At 43.3% G+C, this 26,169-nt stretch overlaps 1 protein-coding gene across 2 annotated transcripts in view; it reads right to left on the bottom strand.

Annotated features, from left to right (window-relative positions):
* Nucleotides 1-26,169, bottom strand: part of LOC138798507 (heparan sulfate glucosamine 3-O-sulfotransferase 1-like) — a 129,996-nt gene that overhangs the window by 59,518 nt on the left and 44,309 nt on the right. Inside the window, exon 1 of one of the 2 annotated variants that reach the window (XM_069979005.1) lies at nt 344-825. The exons of the other annotated variant lie outside the window; for it this stretch is intronic. The gene's annotated coding sequence lies outside the window, so the exon portion shown is untranslated. Of the gene's footprint in view, nt 1-343; nt 826-26,169 lie in introns of those variants that run through there. 2 annotated transcript variants of the gene reach the window in all.

The following is a 26,169-nucleotide window of genomic DNA, read 5'->3' as shown; positions in this document are numbered from 1 at the left end:
AGCAACGCCTTAACAGGAAAGTTATTTACAGTAATGTTGCAGATTTGCGGTTCAGTCTCTAGTCCAGTGACCGCAACAAAAGACGGTTCCGCAAATAGCGACTGACGCCGGCTAGCGTCACACTCCATGGGCTCAGTGGTAAGAGGGCAATGGGCAGACATATGTCCCGTCTCATGGCATCTCCAGCACTAGATAGGGCCTGGTCTCCTTGGCAGGGAGTCCTTTTTAGGGCCACTTAGCCACCGGGGACCATCACCAGTCTTTTGCCCCTGAGACGCCTCCTGAGCGCTCTTCCCTCTATCAGCACCCCTCCACACTCCCCCAATAGATGGAAGTCTCTTACCAGCTGATGGCACAGATCTGGCACTCCGGGGAGGTGACGGTGCTGCAGGAACATCACGGAGGTAGTCCTCAGTCGCCTGGAACCTCTCCACAAGGTTGACAAGTTCGTCGGCACTCTTAGGGTCGCCTTGTCCCACCAAGCGTTGCAGATCAGCAGGAAGTGCACGGAGGTAGCGATCCATCACGACCCTCTCTAGGATCTGGGCAGGAGTAGAAGTGTCTGGCTCCAACCATTTTCTTGCCAGATGAATCAGGTCGTACATCTGGGACCTCGCTGACTTGTCCAGACTGTAGCTCCAGTTGCGGACCCTCCGGGCACGGACAGCAGCAGTAACTCCTAGTCGGGCGAGTATCTCTGCTCTTAGCCGAGCATAGTCCTTGACCTCTTGCTCACTGAGGTCATAGTAGGCCTTTTGAGGTTCGCCTGTTAAATAGGGCGCAATCACTTCTGCCCACTCAGTGGAGGGTAGCTTTTCTCGCTCAGCCACACGCTCAAAGACAGTTAAGTAGGCCTCAATATCGTCATCAGCAGTCATCTTTTGCAGCGCACGCTGCACAGCTCTTCTTACAGACAAAGTCTCTGGCGCGGCTGCTGCCACCAGCTGGGGATTAGCACCTGCAGACGCCTCCTGCTTTGCTATCAGGTACTCAATAAGTTTCTGTTGTTGAGCCATCGCCTGTTCATGGCGCAGATTAGCGGCTGCCTGATCCTGTTTAGCGGCTGCCTGAGCCTGTTGTTGTGCGGCCAATGCCTGTTGTTGTGCGGCCAATGCTTGCTCATGGCGTAGGTTAGCGTCTGTCAGAGCCTGTTGTTGCTGCCGATTAGCCTGCTCATGGCGTAGGTTAGCGTCTGTCAGAGCCTGTTGTTGCTGCATATTCACTTGCATTAACTGCTTCATCATCTCCTCCATGTTGCTTGACTGTTTTTGGAGTGAAGCCGCAGCCTTCACCCAGGACATAAGCAGCTGTAGCCAAGTTGATGCACACCGTTGCCCCTAGCAACCCTTTTGCCCGCTCCGCAGCACCAATTGTAGGGATCTTCCCGGGGGATGGTGTGTTTGGACACAGTTCACAGCAGACTTGGACTTGTAAAATAACAGCTTGGCGTTTATTTGCAGCATACACAGTCCATAACAGAAATATAGCAACACTGCGCTTTAAGAAGAAAACAAAAAGGTCTTGCCCGTCTGGGCGCTAACTAACAACGCAGGTTACCTCTCTGGCACTTCAGTGGTCAGTATTGCGGGGTGTGAACAGGCCCCAGCAGTGGCTGTCTTCCCAGCTCTCACCAAACAGCATGCAGGCTGTTCACTCCTGGCTGAGAGAGAGAGACCTGTACACTGAGCCCACCTTTTGCCTTCTCAGGCTGATTGGGATCAGAGCTCACCTGATCCCAAAACCCACACTGGATCGAGGGGGAGGGAATGGCAAGTCCCACTACCAAAACCTACCTGCCATTCCATGTAAGTCCAGGCCCGGCAATAATAAATAATAGCTCAGCAGCATAACACTGCTGAGCACAGATGCCTCCTGGACTTACCATCTCACACTATGTATCAACCTGGGTGAGATGTACATCCCCTCGAGCACTTTACCAGTGACATGTCCACAATATATATATATATATATATATATATATATATATATATATATATATTCTTTTTTTCCTTACATTCATTGCGAAAGTTTAGCTTCTTTTTTTTCCTGGTAATTCACTGACCTATGTAAAATAAACAGAAACTACATCATAGATATTATATATGCATAAGCTACTATTTCATAGTAATAAAAAACTACTACTTTTTTTTTTTTACTCTCCCTGCCTGCTGCAATAATAATTTCAGCTGACTCTATCTCTTGCTAAAGCTGAACTAAACCAATCTTGTTCTAAGCTTTTCTCCCTGGTGGGCACTGCATAATGTCTGACCCACTTACCAAGGGCCTTTTGTATACTGACAACGAGAGCCTTAGATGCAATGATATAAGACTCAAAATCTGCTTCATTTACAACATACATAAAGGGGTTAACTCACCAAGACAACCTCTTCTCCAAAATAGGGAGTTAGCCATGCCATACAGATCATACAGGTGGATGCTCGACCGAGTACCTTGTAGTGAATAGGTAAAGGGGGACATACGCCGCCAATAACTGATGGCCAAACAATTGTTTTATCTCCTGCTCATGGCTGTAAACTATTTCATATTTGCATTCTAATTTTTGTATATTATATCCCTTTAAGGAATGTTTAAATGGAATATATAAAAATTACAACACAAAAAATGCAATAGATTTCTGCAATACATATTAGAACTGCCTTGCAGAAACATTACCCAATTGGCCTGATCTGCTAATGTGTTCCCGGGAGCAAAATTGTCGGCTTTTTGTCTATTTTCACTTGTCCAATTTTTCTGACATTTACTAAAGATGTACGACACAATTTTTCTAAAAAAAAAAACAAACAAAAAAAACAGACAAACCTGCCATTTTTGTAAAAAAAACCCTGCTAAGTGAGCGTGTTGTGGGTGTGTCATGGGTGTGTCCTTTAAAACACGCCACAACCAACAGATTTATTAAGCAAACCGTTATTTTCCAGATTTACTAAGGGAATGCGCCATATTAATGAATTTGAGTGAAAAAAAAAAAACAGACACAACCAACAGCATTGAAATTGACAACATTAAAATGAAGGCATTGTTAGTAAATGAGACCCTATATGTGTCTTGCAGAAACCTATTGCAGGGGCCGCCAGGTTAAAGGGAATCTCTCAGGTCCCTACCAGGTAAAGCTGCAGACAGGTGTTGCACTTCAGCTTCCAAGAAAAATGCTACACACAGATAATCGTGACACTTTAGCTTCTGAAGAAAAATGATGCAATGATGCAATTTTATAACTTGGCAAATGGTCATCAGCAAAGACAAAAGCATCACTTGTTTTATCTCCCTATTATCTACTGCCTGTGCCCGCAGCTCGGTACCTGGCAGATTCCCTTTAAATGCTTAAATCTCCCATTGATTTCAATGGGGTTTGTTTCCCCGAGTCGAGCACTCAAGTAATGAGCACTCAACATGCTCGCTCAGCAACCAAAGAGGACAGTTCCAAAAATAAAAACATAGAAGACTGCATACAAAGGTCATCTAGTCCATCCAGTCTACCCTGTTATCTAAGGACAGAAACATGTTAATCCCTGGCAAGTTTACATTAACTTACTTTAATTTTGCTGATGTCAACTTGATGGTACACCAAATACTATACTACAACTATTGCTATTACACGTGTTAATAACTACTTGGGGAGACTACTGACTACTGGCATAGTGAGCAATGCTACCTGGGGAGAAAGTATGCAAATGAACTTTTCTCCAGAAGAAAGAAAGCTGTCTCTTTAGTGCCACCTATTGTTCAATACTTAACTCATGAATTTAACTTGATTGGCGATTTTCAGTCAAACCAAAATCTACTCCAGAATCTTTGAGTGTAGATCCTCTAATACCTAATCATAGTTCGAGCTTCTTTAAAGGAGAACTCTGTCAAAAGTAAAAAAAAATACAGTGTGGGAGGGCAGGAGGTGGGGGAACATAATAAAGAATGTATACTTACCGGTCCACGGACGAGTCAACAGGCTACCGGACCTCCCACCGGATATGATTTTCTCTCAGCTTCCTGGTACAGGGGATGGAACATTTGCTCCATCCCCCTCCATTCACTCTAATAAAGCGAACAAGTATGATTTGACTGACAGCTGTGGAGAGAAGTGCACTAATATGCACTTACCTGGATGTATCTCAAGATCCCAGTGGGTCTCAGGAGTCACGCTTGGTGGGATCAGTATGTCTTGATATGTCTGAGGATATGTCAAAAGTTACTGAAAACAGCAATTCTTTGACAGTGTATTCCAGAGGGTAAACTTTACATTTAAAAGTGACCAGGGTACCAGTATAGCAAAAACAAAACAAAAATATTACTCATCTGCTGCAAATTTCCCAATATCATTATGATGGGGCTGGCCAGTGTTCTCCATCCCAACATATAAGAAGTTTTAGCTCCTGAATGTCAAAACAAAGAATAGGAAGTGACCAATGTCATGAGAATTGAACTGTTGTGGCCACAAGCCGCAAACGAGTCCACGTTTTACAATGGTACCCAGGGCACTTTCTAATTGACACTGTCATCCCCTTTCTGTGTGAGGACTTCTCTACACAGCTGTAAAGCAGTTTTCATGCCTTAATTTATAATAGATTTCTTGGTGCTTGGCCCAGTAAAAATTCTTCATCATTAATGGATTGTGCCACCTGGGTGGGGCTTCACGGCTGCAGCACCACTTCACCCCGCTCACATTGGCTCCATAGGCCCCACCCCTCAGAGACGTCATCACCATCTATGCCGCACCCCCTCAGTGCCCATTGGAATGGGCCGACCTAGAGGTCTAGGGCCCATCCCCTGTAGGTTGGCCCATTCCAATGGCTTCCGAGGGGGCAGGCATTTTTTACTGGACAAAGCACCAAGAAATCTTTAAAAAAAGTAAGGTATGAAACTGCAGAATTTAGGCTTTACAGCTGTGTAGAGAAGTCCTCATACAGAAAGAGGGTGATAGTATCTCTTTAAATGTAAAATTTATCCTCTAAAATTCCCCTTTAAGAAGTTGAGCTTTGCCTTTAAGAAAAAGCTGTCTCTACTAGAGAGCTAATTTGCTTGCTTACTTATACACATTGCCCGGTTCTATATACATTTCAAAAGCTTCTTTTATTTTATCTCAAAACAGAACATTTAGGCTAATTTTCATAATTACTGCCCATTATCGGCTCTAATTAGACGTCCTACTGCAAAACAGGAATGACTATCCCACTGATACGGAGGAGACTATAAGTGACGGGTCACAGGACCGGCCACATATTTACAGAAATCTTCATGCTCCTACCTGCGGTGAGCTAATGGCATGTCTTGTCAAAGAAAACATACTTGACAAAAATACACTCAATTATGATCTGACATCTCGATGATAGGTCTCATCTGAAATGTGCAGGAGAGCAGAGGCACAAACCTGAAACCAAAAATTAAGGACAGCACGGAAAAATTTAAAGTGGGTCATCAACATGGAAATGAAGAAAAGATGGCTCACCTCCCGCAGTCCACTCGCAAGCAATCAGAATATCGTGTGGGCTGAAAAATGCCGACTTGACCCAAAAAGCAAAAGCTGCCGAAAATTTAACTCTTCATCAAGCATTCAAGCCGGTGTCAGTGACATAAAGAGTTGTGATGCGAAGCACCGTGGTCCTTGCTAATCAGTCGGAGCTGAATATTACATTGCAAGTCCTAGGTGTAACCGCTGAAAGGAAGCTGAAAAAATGGCCCTTTTAAATTCAATTTATTTTTTATTACCGGGTAACCTTCAAACTCCTGTCTATGTATTTCATCTTATTAATACTTTATTCGAGAATAGACATCCTCTGCATTTTTCAGTAAAGCAATCTCAGTACAATGGCTCTACCTCTTAATACATTATGAATTGGCTATATTTGATTTGATTAAGAAAGTCCCTTTGGGCGAAACTATGCAAATGGACGAGTTCTCAAGCAATAGGATTTCGACGTGTTTACGATCGCGGGTGGAGGAGCGGGACATGTGACGCGTAAATGGCGGTGAAATTTGTTTCCTATGGAAAACCCACTATATCAGCTTAATCTATGGATTTCTTTGCGGAGACATTGATTGCATAACTGCCTTTGATTTATTGACTTTTGTAGAATCTGGAATCTTGAAATGTGGGATTGCAACAGGTGTTTAAATCTTCTGCAGTGCCGCTACACACCTTACAATAAAGGGGAACTCTAGAGGCTAAACATTGATGTTTATTACACAAGCCTAGAGAGACAGAAATGGCTGCACATCGCACCCATGGTTGATATGAAAGCTTGTTCAGCTACATTAAAAACCAACAATAGAAGTTAGTATATAATTTGATCATACCATATTGCCTCATGTACCAACGTGCAGGTGATACACATGAGTCCCTAACCAAACAACACTAAGCCGGTCAGCGAATGCAAACCCCGCAAAGAGTGTGCAAGCAGGGAAGAGGGGCACGGAATGACCCTGCAACCCCAATGTCACAGGACTAGAGATGAGCGAGTAGTGAAATATTCGACTTTCGAGAATTCAGATCGAGTAGTCACCGAGATTCGACTATTCGAACGAATATTCGATCCCATTATAGTCTATGGGAAAAAAAATTGCGGCACTTGGAAATCCAAATTTGACCACTTGGAGGTCACCAAGTCCCCCATGAAACCTGCCTAAATGATGCAAACACCTCCAGATTGACACTGGGACATTAGTGGGAGCATGTCTGGGTGCACCCAACACCCCAAAATCGCAGTATAATGCCACTCTCCGCAGTTGCGAAGGAAAAATATTTGCGAACGCTTTGCAAACATTTACGGCAATGTTCGCACATTTCCTTTGTATTTCTTGCGCAGTGTTACATACATGATTCCAATGTGCGTCCCTAGAGCGTCATTTTATTTGCGCGTATCACGCGTCATGCTGTACGAACGTTACTGGAACAGTATGTATGACGTGCCTTTTACTGGGCTACTGAAACAGTATGTATGACGTGCCTTTTACTGGGCTACTGGAGCAATATGTATTACGTGCCTTTTACTGGGCTACTGGAACAGTATATATCATGTGCCCTTAGTGGGCTACTGGAACAGTATGTATGACGTGCCTTTTTCTGGGCTACTGGAACAATACAGTATGTATCATGTGCTTTTTACTGGGCTACTGAAACAGTATATATCAGGGACACTATAAGTCACTTGTACACACAGAGTACTGGAATCAATACACCTGCTGATGCTGATGCTATCATCTATGTCTTAGCACTTAGAGAAGTGCTTTGGATTGTGAGATGACTTTTTTGCTGGATATTAGCCCTGAAAAGGACTTTTATGTTCTGTAGTAAGCCTGCCTAACCAAAACGCTACTAAAACCTATCTCTCCCTGCTGCAAGATCTTTCCCTGACTAGGTTGAAAGCGCGGGAGCTAAGTATTTAAGATTCAAGGTCATGTGGTTCAACCATCCGAAGATGGTAGATGCCGTTTACGCGCTGCATGCGTACTCCCAGGGTCCCTCACGGCCTCCCTGCATGGTGATTGGATTAAAAAAGCACCAACTGAGATGGGAGGGCTTTCAAATATTTCCTGTGTATTCACCACACTACTCAATTGAATTTGAATGTTTCGAAAACCGCAATATTCGATCGAATACCATCTCGATCGAATCGTATTCACTCATCTCTACACAGGACGAAATCCAAAAGGGCCCCCCCAAACCCCGCAGGCGCTACCAATGGAGAAAGCGGCCACAAAGCAACACAAGTGTAAACAAGCTGTTACCTCTCACCATTGCTCCTGCAGGTAGAATGGGAGAAAAGAGGAGGTACTTACCATATGTACACAGGTGCTTCCTGCTAATTTGGATCACATGGGTTTTACAATGGAGGAGTGCTGGCCACAAATGTTTATTACATTGCTTTGATAAAGTTCTATTACTTTGTAATATAACTTTATTCTAAAAAAAATTATAGTTTTTTGTATGTATATTGATGCTTCTGTTGACTGGCAGCAGTGGGGAGCAACACAGCTTCCTCTGCTGCTACCAACGTTTGTGTCAGGAACTGCAGGGCTATCTAAGCCTTGCAATTCCAGATCTGTTGCTCTGATCTAGCAGTGCCTTACAGCAATATGAAGAGCAGGGTCCTGTATCCCCCCCCCCCCCCATGTACTGTGTATTTTTATATACAGTACCCGGTGGGGGAGACTGCCTTTCATGATTGCTGTGTGCAGAAGCCTCTGAAGAGGGAGTAGTGAATGCTATTCCGGACACAGTGATCATGTCAGGCAGCGCCGCCCAGGTACTGTATATAAGAATATACAGTACACAGGAAGAAACTGGACCCTGCTCTGTATAGCTCTGTGCGGCAGTGCTAGATCAGAGCAGACGATTGGTAACTGCAGAGCTTAGAGATGACGCCTCACTATAAATTACCCTAATAGCAATTTTAAAAGTGAGTTGAATATGCAAATAAATAAATAGTTTGGTTTTCCTCCACCTGTATTATATCAGCATACATTATATTACAAAAAGTAATTAAATGAACTCCTGAAAGATAGAGGAATTAGAAAATCAACAAGAGAAAGTAAAAAAAAAACACAAAAAAATTGAACAAGTTACCTTATCTTCTAAGAACATACCTGCCACATAAAAACTGACACCCAAATCATTCATGTCAACACCCGCTGCTTTCTGTTGCTGGGTGTTTATGTTTTTTTGTACCGCGCTCTCTAATTAAGCTTGGCGTGAGCAGTTCAGTCAAAATATTTCAATGCATATTTCACAGAAAGAGAAGGATGGAATATCAAATGTGCTGTCAGAAGGGCTTCAGATTAGAGTAGAATAGTTCAGTGTTTTACTTGCCAACAGAGACTTAGATTTCTTCTGAAAAAGAAAAAAAAATCTTTGTTCTGAAGTTTACATTTTGCAGCCCAACAAAGGCAGTAAGGATGTTCTTTAAAGTTTGTGATACAAAGACTCTTAAAAAGAAACTTCTAGTAATATAATATAGGCAATTACTGAAGGTTTAGATGTTAAAGAAGAACAAAAAGTGCACTGCGCCCGCCCCAGCAAGGAAGGGGGTCACTCACAAGCAGAAGCTTTCTGCTCTTGGGCAGGAAACCCTATATATAGCAGGGAATTCTGGCTTTATGAGGGGATTCTCTGCTCCTGTACAGTAAATAGCAGTGCAGTGAGGAACTTCTAGTAATATAATATAGGCAATTAATGAAAGTTTAGATGTTAAAGCAACACCAGGCAAAAGTTTAGTTTGTGGCCTGTTAGCCATTTCTACGATGAACAGTGCTGTTAGTTGGCTGATTTACTTGTTATTGGGCTTTTTCCCTGGACTGCATGTGCACCACTTTTACTTTCATCAGGCTTTGTGTGCACTCTCTATGATGAGAATATCAGTTATGCTTCTCACTGGAGAGAATAGAGACAGAGACACCAATTGATACAACCCTCTGTAAGAGGTGCCTTATAATAGTTTTAACAGTTTCAACTATTTAACTATTAATCCCATTTACCTTAAAGTGTCATGGTGATTTCAACAAACTTTGCATAAATCAAAAAAGAAAGAAAGAAGTGAGAAACTCTGTAATACATCTTATAAGACAAAAATGCTTCTTTCTCCTCTTATTAAAGGAGAAATCCAGCGGAGGATATAATGAACAATCGCTATTTACCTCTCCCTGTTCCTGTTTCACCACGTCGGGACTCCTGCCAAGCTCTGGGATCTCCTTTGGCTGCAACGTCACAACTCGGTTGATGGACTGCCTGTTCAGCCAGTTAGTGACTGGGATGGGACACTGCTGTAGTCACAGATCAGCTGATGAGGCAATCCATCCATCAGGTCGGGTATTTTCCACGAGTCGTGACGTCATTGGAACTTGGCTGACACATTTTAAAAATCGCCGGGCTTCTCCTTTAACCTCCACTGCTAAACCTGTTATTCATGGGTGGGGAGTGCTTGGAGGGACCAGAATCTGCAAAGAGGAACCAAAAAGACTACCAAGAGCTACTGTAACTACAAAACCTCTCTACAAGGCTCGATTTACAGACTGTTCACTGGTGCTCTATAAAGGCCACCATGCTGCTGCTTTTCTGGGTGTGTATAGACATAGAAGAGCAAGATGTCATCTTCTGTGTATGCAGAAGGCAACTGTTCCACGCACAGAAAGTTCCATGCATGAGCTCTAATAATTATTATAGGGCTAGGGCACAAAGCTTGCTGGGTGAGGGAATGGCTGCCTCAGCAGCACAATCCCCAGGTTTGAGCTTCATCTCTCCACACCAATCTACGGAGAACTCAAAGTATGGTATCATGGCAGTAACCCAGTGAATTTAGAATTTAGCGATAAGAGCAAATAGATTTAGCATGTAAACTTCCAGCAGATGTAGTTGGTAAACCTACAATAACTGAATGTAAACCATATAAGGATGGACTAGATGGATCAGGTGGTCTTTTTTCTGCCGACAATTTTCTATGTTTTTATGCACACATCCGTAAAATTTATCCCGATTTCTTATGAAGAAATCTGCATACATTTTTGCACCCGTAGGCTTTTATTGGGCATTTCCACTTCTCAGCTTTTTCCCTGAAGGGTGTCTTTTTCAGAAAATAGGTCAGGAAATTTTAGGACCTCTTTTTTTCTGGAGTTCCGGCACAAATGACCCCTTAAAAGTCAATGGGAGCATCTAGAATTCTAGACAGCTCCAGGCGCGCATTCAGAAACTGGCCTGATTTCTGGATGCAATTCTAGGCATGCTAGGCAGTTGCCTCCCCTTAAACTGTATGTGCTGTATGCTCTCATGATCAGGAGTGCATACAGTTAAATCTGATACTGTTCTTAGCAGGATGAGGGCCCATTGTCTCCCCGCACTATCAATCACGTTGTGGCCAACCCAGCATTATACCTGCTCTCTCCTCAAGCACTACGGTACATGAGCGACTTCGCTTATGCTCTCGCAGAGCAGGAAGTTAGAGGAGAGCAGCGCTGCAGCCATGTAGCAGGTGAGTATGGCTTTTTTCTTTTTTTCTTCAGTTTTTACTGTCAGAAAATATTGATGGTTTTCTGAAGCCTCTCAAAGCACTTCCTGATAAGATTTAGAAATCATTAACCTCAAACTCATGTTTCATAACTTTTTCAACATGTAGTCAATACAATGCAATATACAGCAGTCGGTTGATGATCCACTTGTCCTTCCTAGAATTCATCTATGTACTTAAAGAAAGGTACACTGTGTTCGGCAGCAATAAAATCATGATTAATCCTAGTAAGTCTTGTTTTCTATGCAATAGATAAAAGCCAAATGTTGTTTTCTAATGTAGTCGTTGCCATTCAAATGACATTTTATCTTTGTGTCTTTGTTCATCCAACATGAAAATATTGACGTAATTTGATATCAAAGTGATGTTGCCTTTTATTGACTTTGTAGAGCAACTAAGAGGCCTATTGTTAAACGAGAACACTACAGCGACAGCGAGTCTTCCTGCCCTTTGAAAGTCGACTCTACGAGAAACTCAAACTCTACGCTTCCACTACATGCAGCTTGCGCCGTCTTATCTATTCATTATACAGTGGATGTTGGCAGAGAAGATGCTAGGAAAAGTATTTTTTGTAAATAAATCTGTTGCGTTATGTGTTCCAGGCATTTGCTAATGTTTGTTTGATTTTTAAGGGAGAAAAAAAAGATGGTAAAAACCGAGCCGACTTGCCAGAGTTTCAGGTGCACAATTAGCAAGATAAATCTGTGCCTGAGCAAGGATTGGAAATATATGTTAATATTTACATAGGAGACTTCAAAACTCCAGTTAATTAGGGATTCAAATATTTGTACAATGAGATTTTTTGCTTCTCTAACTAACTAAAAAAATATATATTTTCATTAAAATAGTTTTCAATTTTCCTGCAGCTCAGGGGTAAGGAAAGGAAGCGTTGCACACTACCGACTGGGTGATATGTGGGCACATACGGATTTTATAGGGAATCTGACTTTGTAAGGCTATGTTCCCACACAGTATTTTTGCTCAGTATTTTGGTCAGCATTTTGCAAACAAAATACCGGCTGTACCTGCCGGGATGATCTTCACTAACACCGGACATTCTGTCACCCGGCCGGCTCACAGAACGGGCAGTGTTATACCATGTGTGAACATAGCCAAAAGCTGTGTTCACACACTGTTGAAATGCAGTGGATGGTCGCCATGTAATGACAATGGCCGTTATTTACCAATAAATGACAGTCATCCACTCAATTTTTAACAGTGTGTGAACACAGCCTTTCTGCCTTTCCAATCCACTCCTGGTTTTGGTTGCAAAATACTGAGTAAAAATACTGTGTGGGAACATAGCCTTAGGGTATGTTCACACTGAGTAAAACAGGCGGAATTCTGCAGCAGAAAATCCCACCTGTCTCAGTGTTCCATAGCCTGTCTATGGGAGAGCACGCGCTTCTCCGCTGCCGCGGCTCTCCACTTAAAGAAGTGACGTGTCACTTCTTTAAGCGGAGAGCAGCGTCAGCGGAGGAGCGCGTGCTCTCCCATAGAGAATCAGTGTCAGGCTGAGACAGGCGGGATTCTGCCTCTTTTACTCTGTGTAAACATACCCTTAGGATGTGTTCACACACAAATAAAAAAAAAAAAACGTCCGTATTTTCAAAATAAGGCTAAGCTCACAAATGTACAAACAGTGGCCGTTGTTTTGCACTTAAAAAACTGTGGCTGTGGTAGCGAGTGTAATAAAACAGCTGACAATTGCATGGAAATCAATGCAGAACTGACGAAAATAATGGACATGTCTAATATTTCCATGAACAGCACTAACAACGGCTATTGTTCAATACATTGTGTGAACGACGGCCGTTGTTTGCATTGACTTCAATGCGACAATTTTTTTTTTCACAAGAACGGCCTTTCTTTTAATTGAAACAGCCACGTTTGTCATAAAAAATACATTGTGTTAACATAGCCACAATTGAAGTCAATGGGAAACTGATTGGTCATGATAAAGAAGGTGTGGGAGGATGCCACACCTTCTCTCTGCCTTGTCACGCCCACTGTCTGCCCATCAGGGGAGCGGGGCTTCTGCATGGCCTATGCCATGGAAATATGCTAATCCACCAATCAGGGTTTTTCTTACACGTAGTTTAGACATCATGGAAGTTTTACAGTATATTCCTGCCAAGAAGGGATGATTGATTTCTGTTGTAGTCTATTTTTTGCTATCTGTTGGCAAACATCCCTCTTAGAGGTAAAAAAACAAAACAAAAAAAAAACTTTGCCTTATGTCTCCCCTGGCCACATCATAGCCCTAGACAGTTTTATAATCTCTCTTTATAAGTTGAAGAAGATCATAACTTCAAGGACTGTTGTATTTATTGCTTAGTAGGGAAAACTTCCGTCACATCTCTGACCTTGATAAAATAGTAAGCAAAAGAATCTAAACAGAAGTCGGATAGAGCTGTAACATGTCAGTGCTATGGTAGGATTTATCCTGTATGACAGCTTATGCAAAAATAAGCTAAATCATGGATGGTCTAAACGGATTTATAGGGAAATTAGTAAATGAATGAGTTAAAGTAAATGTACCATCAGTACATTCGCTTTAAGTTTTGCACATGGATAGAATGGCGCCGGAGCACCATTTTACCTGCATCCCGATTCCAGCATATAGCACCGTTGTATTCCCGGGCACCAACCGGGGGTGAAGCACTGAAGGTAGGCTGGCCCATCCCCAGTGGGAGGAAGACCCCACCCCTCTATGACGCAGCTCCATTAGAATCAATGTAGCTGCATCATAGAGGGGCGGGGGTTTCCTCCCACTGGGTGTGGGCCGGCCAGACTCCAGTGCCCGGGACTAGAATGGTGCAGAACACAGAAACCGGGTGCGGTTCAAAAAAAGGACCGCAACACAGGCTTCCCTATGCTGGCGCTGTTCTGTCCATGTGCAGAACATCAGTACATTCGCTTTAAAATGATATTTCTACACATGGATGATTGCATGTAGAGGTATTCTAAGGCTGGAGAGAGAATATCTTTACCCCTGGGTCCTTACATGTAATTTCTCTAGAAGACAGGGTAGAGACATCAAGAGGTCAACTGCTTATACTGAGCCTTGATATGGTTCTGTAGGAAAGACAGTGGCAGCAGAACGGAGCAACATGACCCCTTCTGCTGCCACCACTGGCTATGTGGGGAACAGCAGGGCTGATCAAGCCCTTATCCTGGCAAAGTTACATATCACTAGTGCTGTTGCATATAGCACAAGATATACTGAGCCTCCTATGCAGGTTAGCATAGACTATAAACTTGAGGAAGAAGCCTGTGTCACAAGCCATGGCACCCTTTGGAAATGGTGACTGAATTATTAAGGGTGCCGCAGCCTCATTGGTACTGACACTGACAGTTTCTGAAGTACAATCTATTCTAATGCTAACATGCATTAAAGGGGTTATCCAGCGCTACAAAAACATGGCCACTTCTCCCCCTACTCTTGTCTCCTGGTCAGGTGTGGTTTGCAATTAAGCTCCATTTACTTCATTGGAAATCAGTTTCAAAACCCCACCCAATCTGGAGACAAGAGAGAGGGAAAAGTGGCCATGTTTTTGTAGCGCTGGATAACCCCTTTAAAATATACATCAAGGGTGGCTCAGTATCGTTAGCATACATACGGCAGTTTCGAGACATGTGATTGCTAGGACTAGAGCTTGAACAGTCCTTCTGTGCTCAACATAGCTGTTGGTGGCAGCAGAGGGGTTGTGTCACATTTTTCAGCTGCCAGTCAATATACAAATTGTAAATATGGCAAAGTACGGTACTGGGACTATAACAAAAGGAGGAAATTGTTACTTACAGCATGTTCCTGTAAAAGTGTTAAAAGTTGGAAAATCACAATTTAAAAAAATGTCAACCAGCCAGTGAACATGTCAACCAGCAAGTTGACATTGGCGTAAAAACGGTGTAACATCAATTTCAAGAACACAGTAGGAGTGGAGTGTGATCACTGTTTATGCAAGGTGCGTGCTCCATTCACTGAATTAAATTGGATCAGTGAAATTGGATCACTACAACAAACAATCCCCCACAATCAGCCCTCCTATCCTCTCCGCTCTGTCCCTATATCACTCTGTTAGTCTCTCCCTGCTCTGCTCTATCTGCTGCAATCCTGCTCTCTCCTCCACACACAGCCCACTTACCACCTCCCTTACCTCCACCTTATATAGAGGGGAAGAGGGAGGGACTGACATCACAAAGGGTCCTGCAGCTAATTGGACGGGCACTAGGGATTGTGGTTAATCCCTTTTTCCCACCCATTGACGCTCCAGACAGCATGTGCAGCCGCCATTTTGTTTTTTTTGCACATTTCCTTAACGAATGGAAGGGAATTTGCTGAGCAGAATTTTGATTCGCTGGATTCGCTTTGCTCATCTCTAAATATGGGGCGTCACAGACATTATCCTTATCTTTGCTAGGAATCAACCCTGTCTATGATATGGAGTACTGACCTTGGTTGACATCTCCTATTGTTTGGATACCCCATGCCCCATTGTACATCCTCTATATATAACCAATTCTTCTACTGTCACACTGTACTGATATTTTCGTAGAGATCTTTCATTTTACGATTCATTCAATAATCACAACTCAATCAATTCTGGAAGTAACTGAGTAATAGAGCAGAAAACTTATGTAAATACTATTTTTTGTGTTAAACATGACCTTTTATAGCAACTTTAGCGCTTATCAATATTTATGGAGCTGCCATTAAATTAGAGCTGGCAGATGTATTCTTTATAAATTGTTTGTAACAAAAGTTCCTGAGTGAAGTCGCCTCATTCATTTTCATACATTATAATAGTTAAGTTCAAACCTTTTACAACAAATGTGTCAATGTGCAGACAGGCCTTTGAGCATTCCCTATAAAATATCATTTGAAGGCAAAGTGCTATGCCGGGGGCCATGATAGATTCAGGTCAGTGATGTTTTTTTTTTTTTTCTTTTAAATATACATTTACTTCCGAACTTCCATTGTAGTACAGCATTGTTTTTCCCAACACAGATCCCGAGTTCAGAAGCTCCATAGAGAATGAAAAGAGCATTGGTAAGAGCTCCACTAATTTGTGTCCTGTTCTTGGGATCAGAGGGAGTCCTGGTGGTTGGACCCCCAATGATCACCATGTTGTCTCCGATGTATAACAAGCTGAAATGGTGATACCCCTTTTAGCTTCCTACCAGAGAAGGACCAGTTCATTGTACTTAACCCTTTGAGGACCAGGCTCAAAATTACCCAGTGGACCTCGCCAATTTTCATTTTTGCGTTCTTGTTTTTTCCTCCTCCCCGTCTAAGAGCTCTAGCACTTTCAGTTTTCTATCTACAGGGCCATGTAAGGGCTTGTTTTTTACAGGAATAGGTGTACTTTGTAATGGCCCCTTTCACTGGAAAAAAGAATGCAATATTGTAACTTTTGGGGGGTTCCTGTGTCTACATAATGCACTATACGGTAAGAGCGACATGATATTATTATTCTATAGGTCAGTCCGAACACAACCATGTGTAGGTTTACACGGATTTTCTAATGGTATACATATTTTTTTTTTATGAAATCCTTTTTTTCTTGCAATTAATTATTAATAAAATGGCCCTATTGTGACGCTTATAACGGTTTTAGTTTTCCACCTACAGGGCTGTATGGGGTGTCATTTTTTGCACCATGATCTCTATTTTGTATTAATACAATATTTGTGTAAATCAGATCACATTTGATCACATTTTATTATTTCTTTTTATATACAATGTAACAAAAAAATCGTCAATCCTGGCACTTTTTCCCCTCTTTTTGTTTACACTTTTCACCGTTTGCGATGACGATTGTTGTATTTTAATAGATCGGACAATTACACACGCTACGGTATATAAAATGTTTATTTATTTATTATTGTTACATGTTTTATTTATATAATGGGATAGGGGGTGATTTTAATCTTTATTGGGAGAGGGGCTTTGGTGTATTTTTAAAAATATTTTTACTTTTTTTTAACACATTTTAAATCCCCCTGGGGGACTATTACCTGCAATCATTAGATTGCATACACTGATCATTGCTTTACCATAGGCATAGCATTGATCAGTGTAATAGGTGCTCTGCCAATTAAGCCTGACTGTGGTAGACTCAATTAGCAGAGCGCCGATTGGACTGCAAGGAGGAAGGTAAGAGACCTCCGTAGGTCCGTGAAAGCAATCAGGACCCCAGCAGTCACAATGCGGGGGTTCTGATCAGTAAGTGACAGGAGGCACCATTTTGCCATAAAACGTGGCCACCTTTTATTAAATTTGTTCAGTGTACAGTATTAGTAAGTGTACTCTGCGCACTTACTGACAGCAGCTCCCTGTGTACCCCATAGAGCTATAAACAGACTCCCCTTTTCCGGTCAGTGCTGCCTTGCTCTGTGCTGAGTCTGTCAATAAGATGGCTGGCATAGAGGAGCATGTGACCATGCCCGTTCTCAAGTGTCCTCCATAGGCATATACAAGGTCAATTCTGGAAACTTGGGGGCGGGGTATGGTCACATGCTACTCCACTCCATGTCGGCCATCTTATGGATGAAATCGCCACAGAGCAGAGAAGCCCAGCCTGGATGAGGGAAGCCTGTTTTTAGCTCTATGAGGTACACAGGGAGCTGCTGTCAGTATATACAGTGACTACACTTACTAATACTGTACACTGAGCAATTTTACTATAAAGTGGCCAACCCCTTTAACTTTTTTCAGTGCAGTAAAATCCACTGAATAATCAATCTTTACACATATCATGGATGCAGCAGATCAACGCATTTGAACTACATGTCAGATCATGACCGAGAACAAGTGATGGGCAGATAGTTCTGGTCGTACAGTGATGTATAGACAGGGGTTTCCTTCTGAGAAATCATCCGCTCCACCAATCCTACAGACAAAATGGCTTTAAAAAGGGTATTCGTGGTTACCTTTTTCATTGACAGTTATAGATTTCCCTGCATTATGGGTACATGAGCATAAATCAGTATTGCAGTATAGGAATATGGTAAAATATGTAAAGAAATAAACATCACTATGTAACAAAATGAATAGTCTGACTTTGATGGATTAATAGGAGGCTCACATTCTAGGTTACTAACAATTAGATGAGTCCTCTGCTAGCCACGTTACATAACCATCTCCGAATAGCGGAGGATCTGACAGCTATGCAGATGACTTATGACTGCAATAGCTTATTAAAGAGAATGGAAGGGACTTAGGACCGAGCTCTGAGGTACATCTCCTTTCCTGCTCAGATTAGGGACCTCTGTTATAATTCTAATGAAAAGCTACAGAGAGGTGGGTCCCAAATGCCTGGTGCCTGTAGTGCAGTACTATACATATTTACATACAATTTTAATAAACTTACAAAGTGCTGACTACAGTAAAATTATCAGGACGGAGCCATTATTAGAAAGTCATGGGCGCTTCCTCAGCTGGGGAGACTCACTACTAACAAACAGTACAGCTAAGGATTTTTTTTTTCCTTTTGTCGTCCTTACAACTAGACAGCTAGAATAGAAAGAATAGCTTTATGTAGCTACCACAGCTCACAATGTGATAAGGAAAAGGAGAGGATAAGGTTTAAAGGCAACCCTTCACCATGAGAATACTACCTAGTCTATCTCCACAATGCTGAACAGATTGATACATCTCTGTAGGAAATTATTAGGCATAACTTGTCAATTATTGATGGAAATCTCTAATCTTTCCGTGCTTAGGAGTCCGGTGGGTGGGTGTTATCATTGAGTGACACTGTCCACTGGACTCCTATACATAGAAAGGCCTCCTGCACCTCCATGGTCTGCAAAATGCATGTCAGCCTCCCTCAATTATGGACATGATTAATAAAATCAACAGGAAACTCAGACTTGAATTATGGTTCATATAATGGTATGTTCTGTATTTTTTTGCAGTCTGGGCTCCATGCAATCGCATGGATCATGGAATCCAAGTTCATTGGCTCATGGACTAGAATGGGTCTGAAACTGGGGCCAGTATGCAGACAGAAATTATGGATGTGCAGGGGGCCAAGGACCAGAGATTTCTATAAAGTTACAAGTTCTAGGGAATGTTTCTCCACTAACACACCCACACACACGCACACACACGTGTCTCTGTCTGTGTGTGTGTGTCTGTGTGTGTGTGTGTGTGTGTTTCCATCTGCTCTTTTGCTCTATATAACATGATGCTGATAGATTTTCATGATGACAGATTTGCTTTAAGGAGACATAACACATCAAAGTAACTGTACATACTGTAGCATAAACTATCACCTTTAAATTAATTCTTTTTGACTCTTAAATGGTTTCAACACGTAGAGTCTGTGCTAGAACTGTGTGGAATCTTAATATGGCATAGAAGTCTACAGTACATGCAGTAAGTGCAGTCTATGTATTGTACCTTCATAGGCATCATCATCTTATTCAAACTATTTATTTTTTAAATAATAAGGATTAGTGATGAGTGAATAGTGAGATATTCGAATATTCGATATTCGTACAATTATCCCGCGAATATTCGAATATTCGATCCCATTAAAGTCTATGGGAACAAGCATTCGATTAGTGAAAACATCTATTTGGCCATTTGGAGGGTGAAACCGGAAGCTGGGGGATTTGAACACTTATAGAATATTTATCGAATATTCGCAGGATATTCGTACGAATATCGAATATTCGAATATCTCACTATTCGATCCAATATCTATTCGATTGAACAGTATTCGCTCATCACTAATAAGGGTGCATTACTATTACTATTAGAACGGTTATCTATTTTCCTCGCGATGCCGGGTCTGTAGTTGTTTGGGGTTGTTTTGGATGTGATATTGGTGGTTAAATGCACTGCTTGTGATTGATATGCCTTAGGTTAGGGATGTATGGTAAAATATTAGTTATTATATCTGTATGGTTAGGTACATAAGCTATATTTAACTATGTGACATATTGTATTTGCATATATCAAATGATCAAATCAAATCCAATCCAAGAAGAATGGATGGTGGTACAGTGTGGAATAATTGGATTGTATGTTCTCGTTGCTGATACATAATTTATCAGTGAATTTCAGGGATGATAGTATAGAGAATGGGAAGCCGCTTCCATATAATGATATCATAAACGTCACTTTATGTCACCAGTACCCCTGTGACACACTGAACGCTCATACTCGACATACATAGTGCTACAATCTGATCCATTACCCAGCTTTAACACTTGGCAGCACATACTCTAGCCATATAATGGAGGAACAGAAAATATCTGTCACTACCACAAAGCTGAGCTGTATTTCAATTCAGGCAGATTACAGACTTTTTAGTATACGTCTATGATTCTGCTCACACTGCTGCAGCTTGTTGCAGTTTATATACACTACCAATATAGTTAAAGGATTGTCTCACCTTGACATTCCCTTTCACAACTGACAGACTGCTGGTAAAGATTTAAAATGGTTATTGTCAGTAACTTACCTGACCGCGCTCCAGCGTCGTCTGGTCTGGCTGGAGCGCAGCGCCGCCCTCCTCGGCCGAGCCGGGTGACGTCACGGAGACCCGACGGCGTCCCTAGTAACCAGGGAAGCCGCGGGTCTCGCGTTAGTGTACGTCGCCCGGCCAAGCAGCTGAGTGCTGTTGAGCTCAGGCTGAGTGACGGATCTCTCTGCCACTCAGCCTGCAGCGCACCAGCTGCTATGTGTCTGGATTCAGGAGGCCGGACCAATCAGTCTTTGGTCCGGGCTCCTGATCCAGTATAAAGTGTTTTCAGTGTCAGCCTCTAATCGCTGGCTATTAGTTGTTTCTGATCCCAGCTCCCCAGTCCCTTGTATTCTGTCCTATCCTTTTCCATTTTGTCTTGCCTGGATTCTGACCTTTTGCCTGTCCCCTGACTCTCCGCTCGGTTCTGATTTTGTACTGCGTTGCTCGTTTGGTTTCTGACTCGGCTAGTTGACTCTCCGCTTTTTGTTTGTCTGTCTGTCTGCGTTTTATGTTCTGCACGTATACAGCATAGGGATTGTCTTCGTGGTTGTCCGCGACCGCCTAGGGTCGACTGAGGCAAGTAGGCAGGTGACAGTGGGTGGGGTCAGATTTAGGGCCCACTGTCGAGTGTCTTGTCTTCACCTGCCGATCGTGACAGAATAGCCAGCCCGTACAGTTTCGTGACGTGCACCAGGATTTCTATTATGGATCCTATGAAAGCATTGTTGGAGCAAATGCAGAACCTAAACTCAATGGTACAGAGCCTTGCTGAACGGGTTCAGGAGCAGGAGGCTGCTCCCCGACAAGTTACTATGACCACCCCTTCCCCCCCTGAACCACCGGTACAACTCCCAGAAAAATTTAAGGGCGATAGAAGGAATTTCCGGACCTTCAGAGAGGGGTGCAGACTGTTCTTTCGACTACGTCCCCGCTCCTCAGGGGACGAGTCCCAAAGAGTGGGGATTATCATGTCACTGTTGCAGGGGCCACCACAGGAGTGGGCATTTTCTCTTTCTCCCAACGCCATAGAGTTAACTTCGGTTGATTATTTCTTTTCAGCTTTGGGATTATTGTATGACGACCCTGACAGGACTGCTGTAGCCGAGCGGCAATTGACATCTTTAAAACAAGGTAAAAGGCCAGTTGAGGACTATTGCGCAGAGTTCCGCCAGTGGTGTATCCCATCCGGTTGGAACGACTCTGCTCTGCGCTATCAGTTTCGGGTGGGCCTATCTGAGCAGCTAAAGGACTGGTTGGTAGCTTATCCTCCCCCTGAAACGTTAGAAGAGACCATGACGTTAGCCATCAGGGTGGATCGTCGTACGCGGGACAGACGTAGGGAGAAAGGAATCATTGAACTCTGTAAAACCCCTACCTCTTTTCTGTCTCCTTCTAAACCTCCTCCTTCCCTGTTACCACCTCCGGAGGAACCCATGCAGATCGGGGCTACCGATGCGAAAACTAGACGGGCCCATCGTATGCAACATAATCTGTGTCTGTACTGTGGCAAAGCTGGACACCGTGTTCGGGAATGTACTTCCAAGCCTGGATCATCGCCGGAAAACTCCAGCGCCTGAGTGACTATCGAGGGGGTCACTCAGGCGCACAGGTACCACTCGGTAAGAATAAATTAATGGTCCCCATCTCACTATGTTTGGGTGAGAAGTGTATTTCAGGAATGGCCCATGTTGATTCAGGGGCATCCGCTAATTTTATTAATTCCGGGTTTTGGTCCAGTCTGGAGGTATGTCCACTTCAGCTTAAATGCCCGCTGAGTATTACTGGGGCGGACTTTACACCACTGGCTCAAGGTAGAGTGAAATATATCACTCCTCCTCTAGAAGTAAAAGTGGGGTCGATCCATTCGGAGTGTCTTGATTTTCTGGTTATGGACAATTTGTCTTCCAATGTTATTTTAGGTTTGCCCTGGTTGACCCAGCATAACCCTGTTTTTGATTGGGCAAGCAGAGAACTCGTCCAATGGGGGCCCGGGTGTGCTGCTCACTGTCTTTCTTTAAATTTAACAGGATGTTCTTCATTAGAAGGGGAGATCCCCGAGTTTCTGTCTGATTTTCGTGATGTTTTTGATGAGAAATCGTTGGATGAACTACCCCCTCATCGTCCATACGATTGTGCTATCGATTTGGTTCCTGAATCTAAATACCCGAAAGGGCGTATCTTTAATTTGTCTAGACCAGAAAGGGAAGCTATGCGGGATTATATTAAGGAAAGCTTACATAAGGGTCACATCCGTCCCTCCTGTTCTCCCCTTGGGGCCGGATTTTTCTTCGTAGGCAAAAAAGATGGTGGATTACGTCCCTGCATTGATTATCGGGAGCTAAATAAAATCACCATTAAGAATCAACACCCGCTCCCTTTGATTCCAGATTTGTTTGATCAGATTGTGGGGGCCCGGTGGTTTTCTAAGATCGACCTCCGGGGGGCCTATAATTTGATTCGAATAAAGGAGGGTGACGAGTGGAAAACTGCATTCAATACCCCCGAGGGACACTTTGAATACCTAGTCATGCCCTTCGGGTTGTGTAATGCGCCTGCAGTTTTCCAACGCTTCGTCAATGATGTGTTTCGTGAGTACCTGGGTCGTTTTGTAGTGGTGTACTTGGACGATATCTTGGTTTTTTCTCCAGATTGGTCTTCACATGTCAATCATGTTCGCAGAGTTATGGAACTGTTAAGACACAATCAGTTATTTGCGAAGTTGTCGAAGTGCCAGTTTGGTGTTCAGGAGGTCTCTTTTCTGGGATATAAAATCACCCCTAGTTCTTTTGGTATGGATCCCCTTAAGGTGGCAGCCATTGAAAAATGGGAACGCCCCAGGAATCTTAAAGCTCTTCAAAGATTTCTGGGTTTTGCCAACTACTACAGAAAATTTATTAAAGGATTCTCAGTAATTGCTAAACCCTTAACTGATCTCACCAGAAGGGGTTCCGATATGGATAACTGGACTCCTGAAGCCATTCTGGCCTTCGACAAACTCAAGACATGTTTTTCTGTCGCTCCGGTGTTGATTCAACCTAACTTTGAATTACCTTTTATTGTCGAGGTAGATGCATCAGAGGTGGGTGTAGGGGCTGTCCTCTCACAAGGTCCCGTAACACTCACTAACCTCCGACCCGTTGCCTACTTCTCTAGAAAGTTCTCCAAGACCGAATGCAACTATGACATTGGCAATAGAGAGCTCCTTGCCATTAAGTGGGCATTTGATGAGTGGAGACATTTTTTAGAGGGGGCTAAACACAAAATTAAGGTTCTTACCGATCATAAAAACCTTGTTTATTTAGATAAAGCCAAGCGCCTTACTCCACGGCAAGCCAGATGGGCATTGTTTTTTGCACGGTTTGATTTTGAAATCACCTTCAGACCAGGTTCCAAGAATGTAAAGGCAGATGCTTTATCTCGTAGTTTCAGTGTTAAAGAGGTCCCTGTAAGAGAATCCGAAACTATCTTATCTCCTGGGGTGGTGGTGGCAATTTTGCAGCCCGATCTGGCTGCTCAGGTGGTTCAGTCTCAGTCCATGGCGCCTAGAAACACCCCGGAAAATAAACTATTTGTTCCCCCTAATCTTCGGTTGAAAGTGTTGGAAGAAACACATTGTTCAGTACTGGCAGGTCATCCAGGTATTGCTGGTACCAAATATCTACTGTCTCGTCATTATTGGTGGCCATCCTGGGCTACGGATACTAAACTGTTTGTAGAAGCTTGTGAGATTTGCGCCAGGTCCAAGGTTCCTCGCAGGTTACCGGAGGGACTTCTTCAACCCCTGCCTCTGCCTGCTAGACCTTGGACCCACATCTCCATGGATTTTATAACTGATTTACCACCCTCTAAGGGTAAAACGGTGATTTGGGTGGTTGTTGACAGGTTCTCGAAGATGTGTCATTTAATTCCTCTCAACAAACTTCCCAATGCTCGTACTTTGGCCTCTCTTTTTATTAGTCATGTCTTACGGTTGCATGGGGTACCAGAGAATATTGTGTCTGACCGGGGAGTACAGTTTATATCTAGATTCTGGAAAGAGTTTTGTGGTCGCCTAGGTATATCTTTGTCATTTTCTTCAGCCTTTCATCCACAATCCAATGGACAAACGGAGAGGGTAAATCAGTCACTGGAGCAATTCTTAAGGTGTTTCGTTGCAGGCTCACAGGAGAAATGGAGAGAATACTTACCATTGGCTGAATTTGCCCTGAACAATCGTGAAAGTCAGTCTCTCAAAATGTCGCCGTTCTTTTGTAATTTTGGGTTTAATCCTCGTTGTTCTTCTGTACATGCGTCCGAATCCACTAATCCATCCGCCGAAAGAATTTACAGAAAACTGTGCACAGTTTGGGCCCAGGCTCTGCAGAACCTGGTTAAAGCTCAAGAGAATTGTAAAAAACAATCTAATAAAAGACGCATATCTGGCCCTGAGTACAGGGTAGGTGACAAGGTGTGGCTCTCCACTAGAAATTTGAAATTAAAGACACCATCTGGTAAATTGTCTCCAAAATACATTGGTCCTTATCCTATAGTAGAAATCATAAATCCAGTTTCATTTAAGCTGCTGTTGCCTAGGAGTCTTAGAATTCACGATGTTTTTCATAAATCTCTATTGAAAAAATTTGTTAATCCAGTGATTCCGTCTGCTCCTCCCGCTCCGTTGGTCATTCAAGGTGAACTGGAATATGAGGTGGAGAGAATTCTGGATTCTCGTCGGGTTCAGAGTTCTTTGCAATATTTAGTTCATTGGAAAGGATTTGGACCAGAGGAGCGCACTTGGGTAGCTAGTAGAGATTTGCATGCATCACGTCTAGTTAGACAGTTTCATCTGCAAAATCCATCTAAGCCTGGTCCCTTAGGTAGAGGTCCGGAGGCCCCTCCTGAAGGGGGGGGTAATGTCAGTAACTTACCTGACCGCGCTCCAGCGTCGTCTGGTCCGGCTGGAGCGCAGCGCCGCCCTCCTCGGCCGAGCCGGGTGACGTCACGGAGACCCGACGGCGTCCCTAGTAACCAGGGAAGCCGCGGGTCTCGCGTTAGTGTACGTCGCCCGGCCAAGCAGCTGAGTGCTGTTGAGCTCAGGCTGAGTGACGGATCTCTCTGCCACTCAGCCTGCAGCGCACCAGCTGCTATGTGTCTGGATTCAGGAGGCCGGACCAATCAGTCTTTGGTCCGGGCTCCTGATCCAGTATAAAGTGTTTTCAGTGTCAGCCTCTAATCGCTGGCTATAAGTTGTTTCTGATCCCAGCTCCCCAGTCCCTTGTATTCTGTCCTATCCTTTTCCATTTTGTCTTGCCTGGATTCTGACCTTTTGCCTGTCCCCTGACTCTCCGCTCGGTTCTGATTTTGTACTGCGTTGCTCGTTTGGTTTCTGACTCGGCTAGTTGACTCTCCGCTTTTTGTTTGTCTGTCTGTCTGCGTTTTATGTTCTGCACGTATACAGCATAGGGATTGTCTTCGTGGTTGTCCGCGACCGCCTAGGGTCGACTGAGGCAAGTAGGCAGGTGACAGTGGGTGGGGTCAGATTTAGGGCCCACTGTCGAGTGTCTTGTCTTCACCTGCCGATCGTGACAGTTATACAAGATTAGTAAAACATAGAGGCTTTTTTTTCAAAATCAGCGCCACTCCTGTCCTCAGGTTGTGTGCGGTATCACAACTCCATTCCCCATGGATCCGAGCTGCAATAC

Source organism: Dendropsophus ebraccatus, chromosome 8 (genome assembly GCF_027789765.1).
Source record: "Dendropsophus ebraccatus isolate aDenEbr1 chromosome 8, aDenEbr1.pat, whole genome shotgun sequence".
Taxonomy (NCBI): Eukaryota; Metazoa; Chordata; class Amphibia; order Anura; family Hylidae; genus Dendropsophus; species Dendropsophus ebraccatus.
This window is presented reverse-complemented; position numbering and strand designations above follow the sequence as displayed.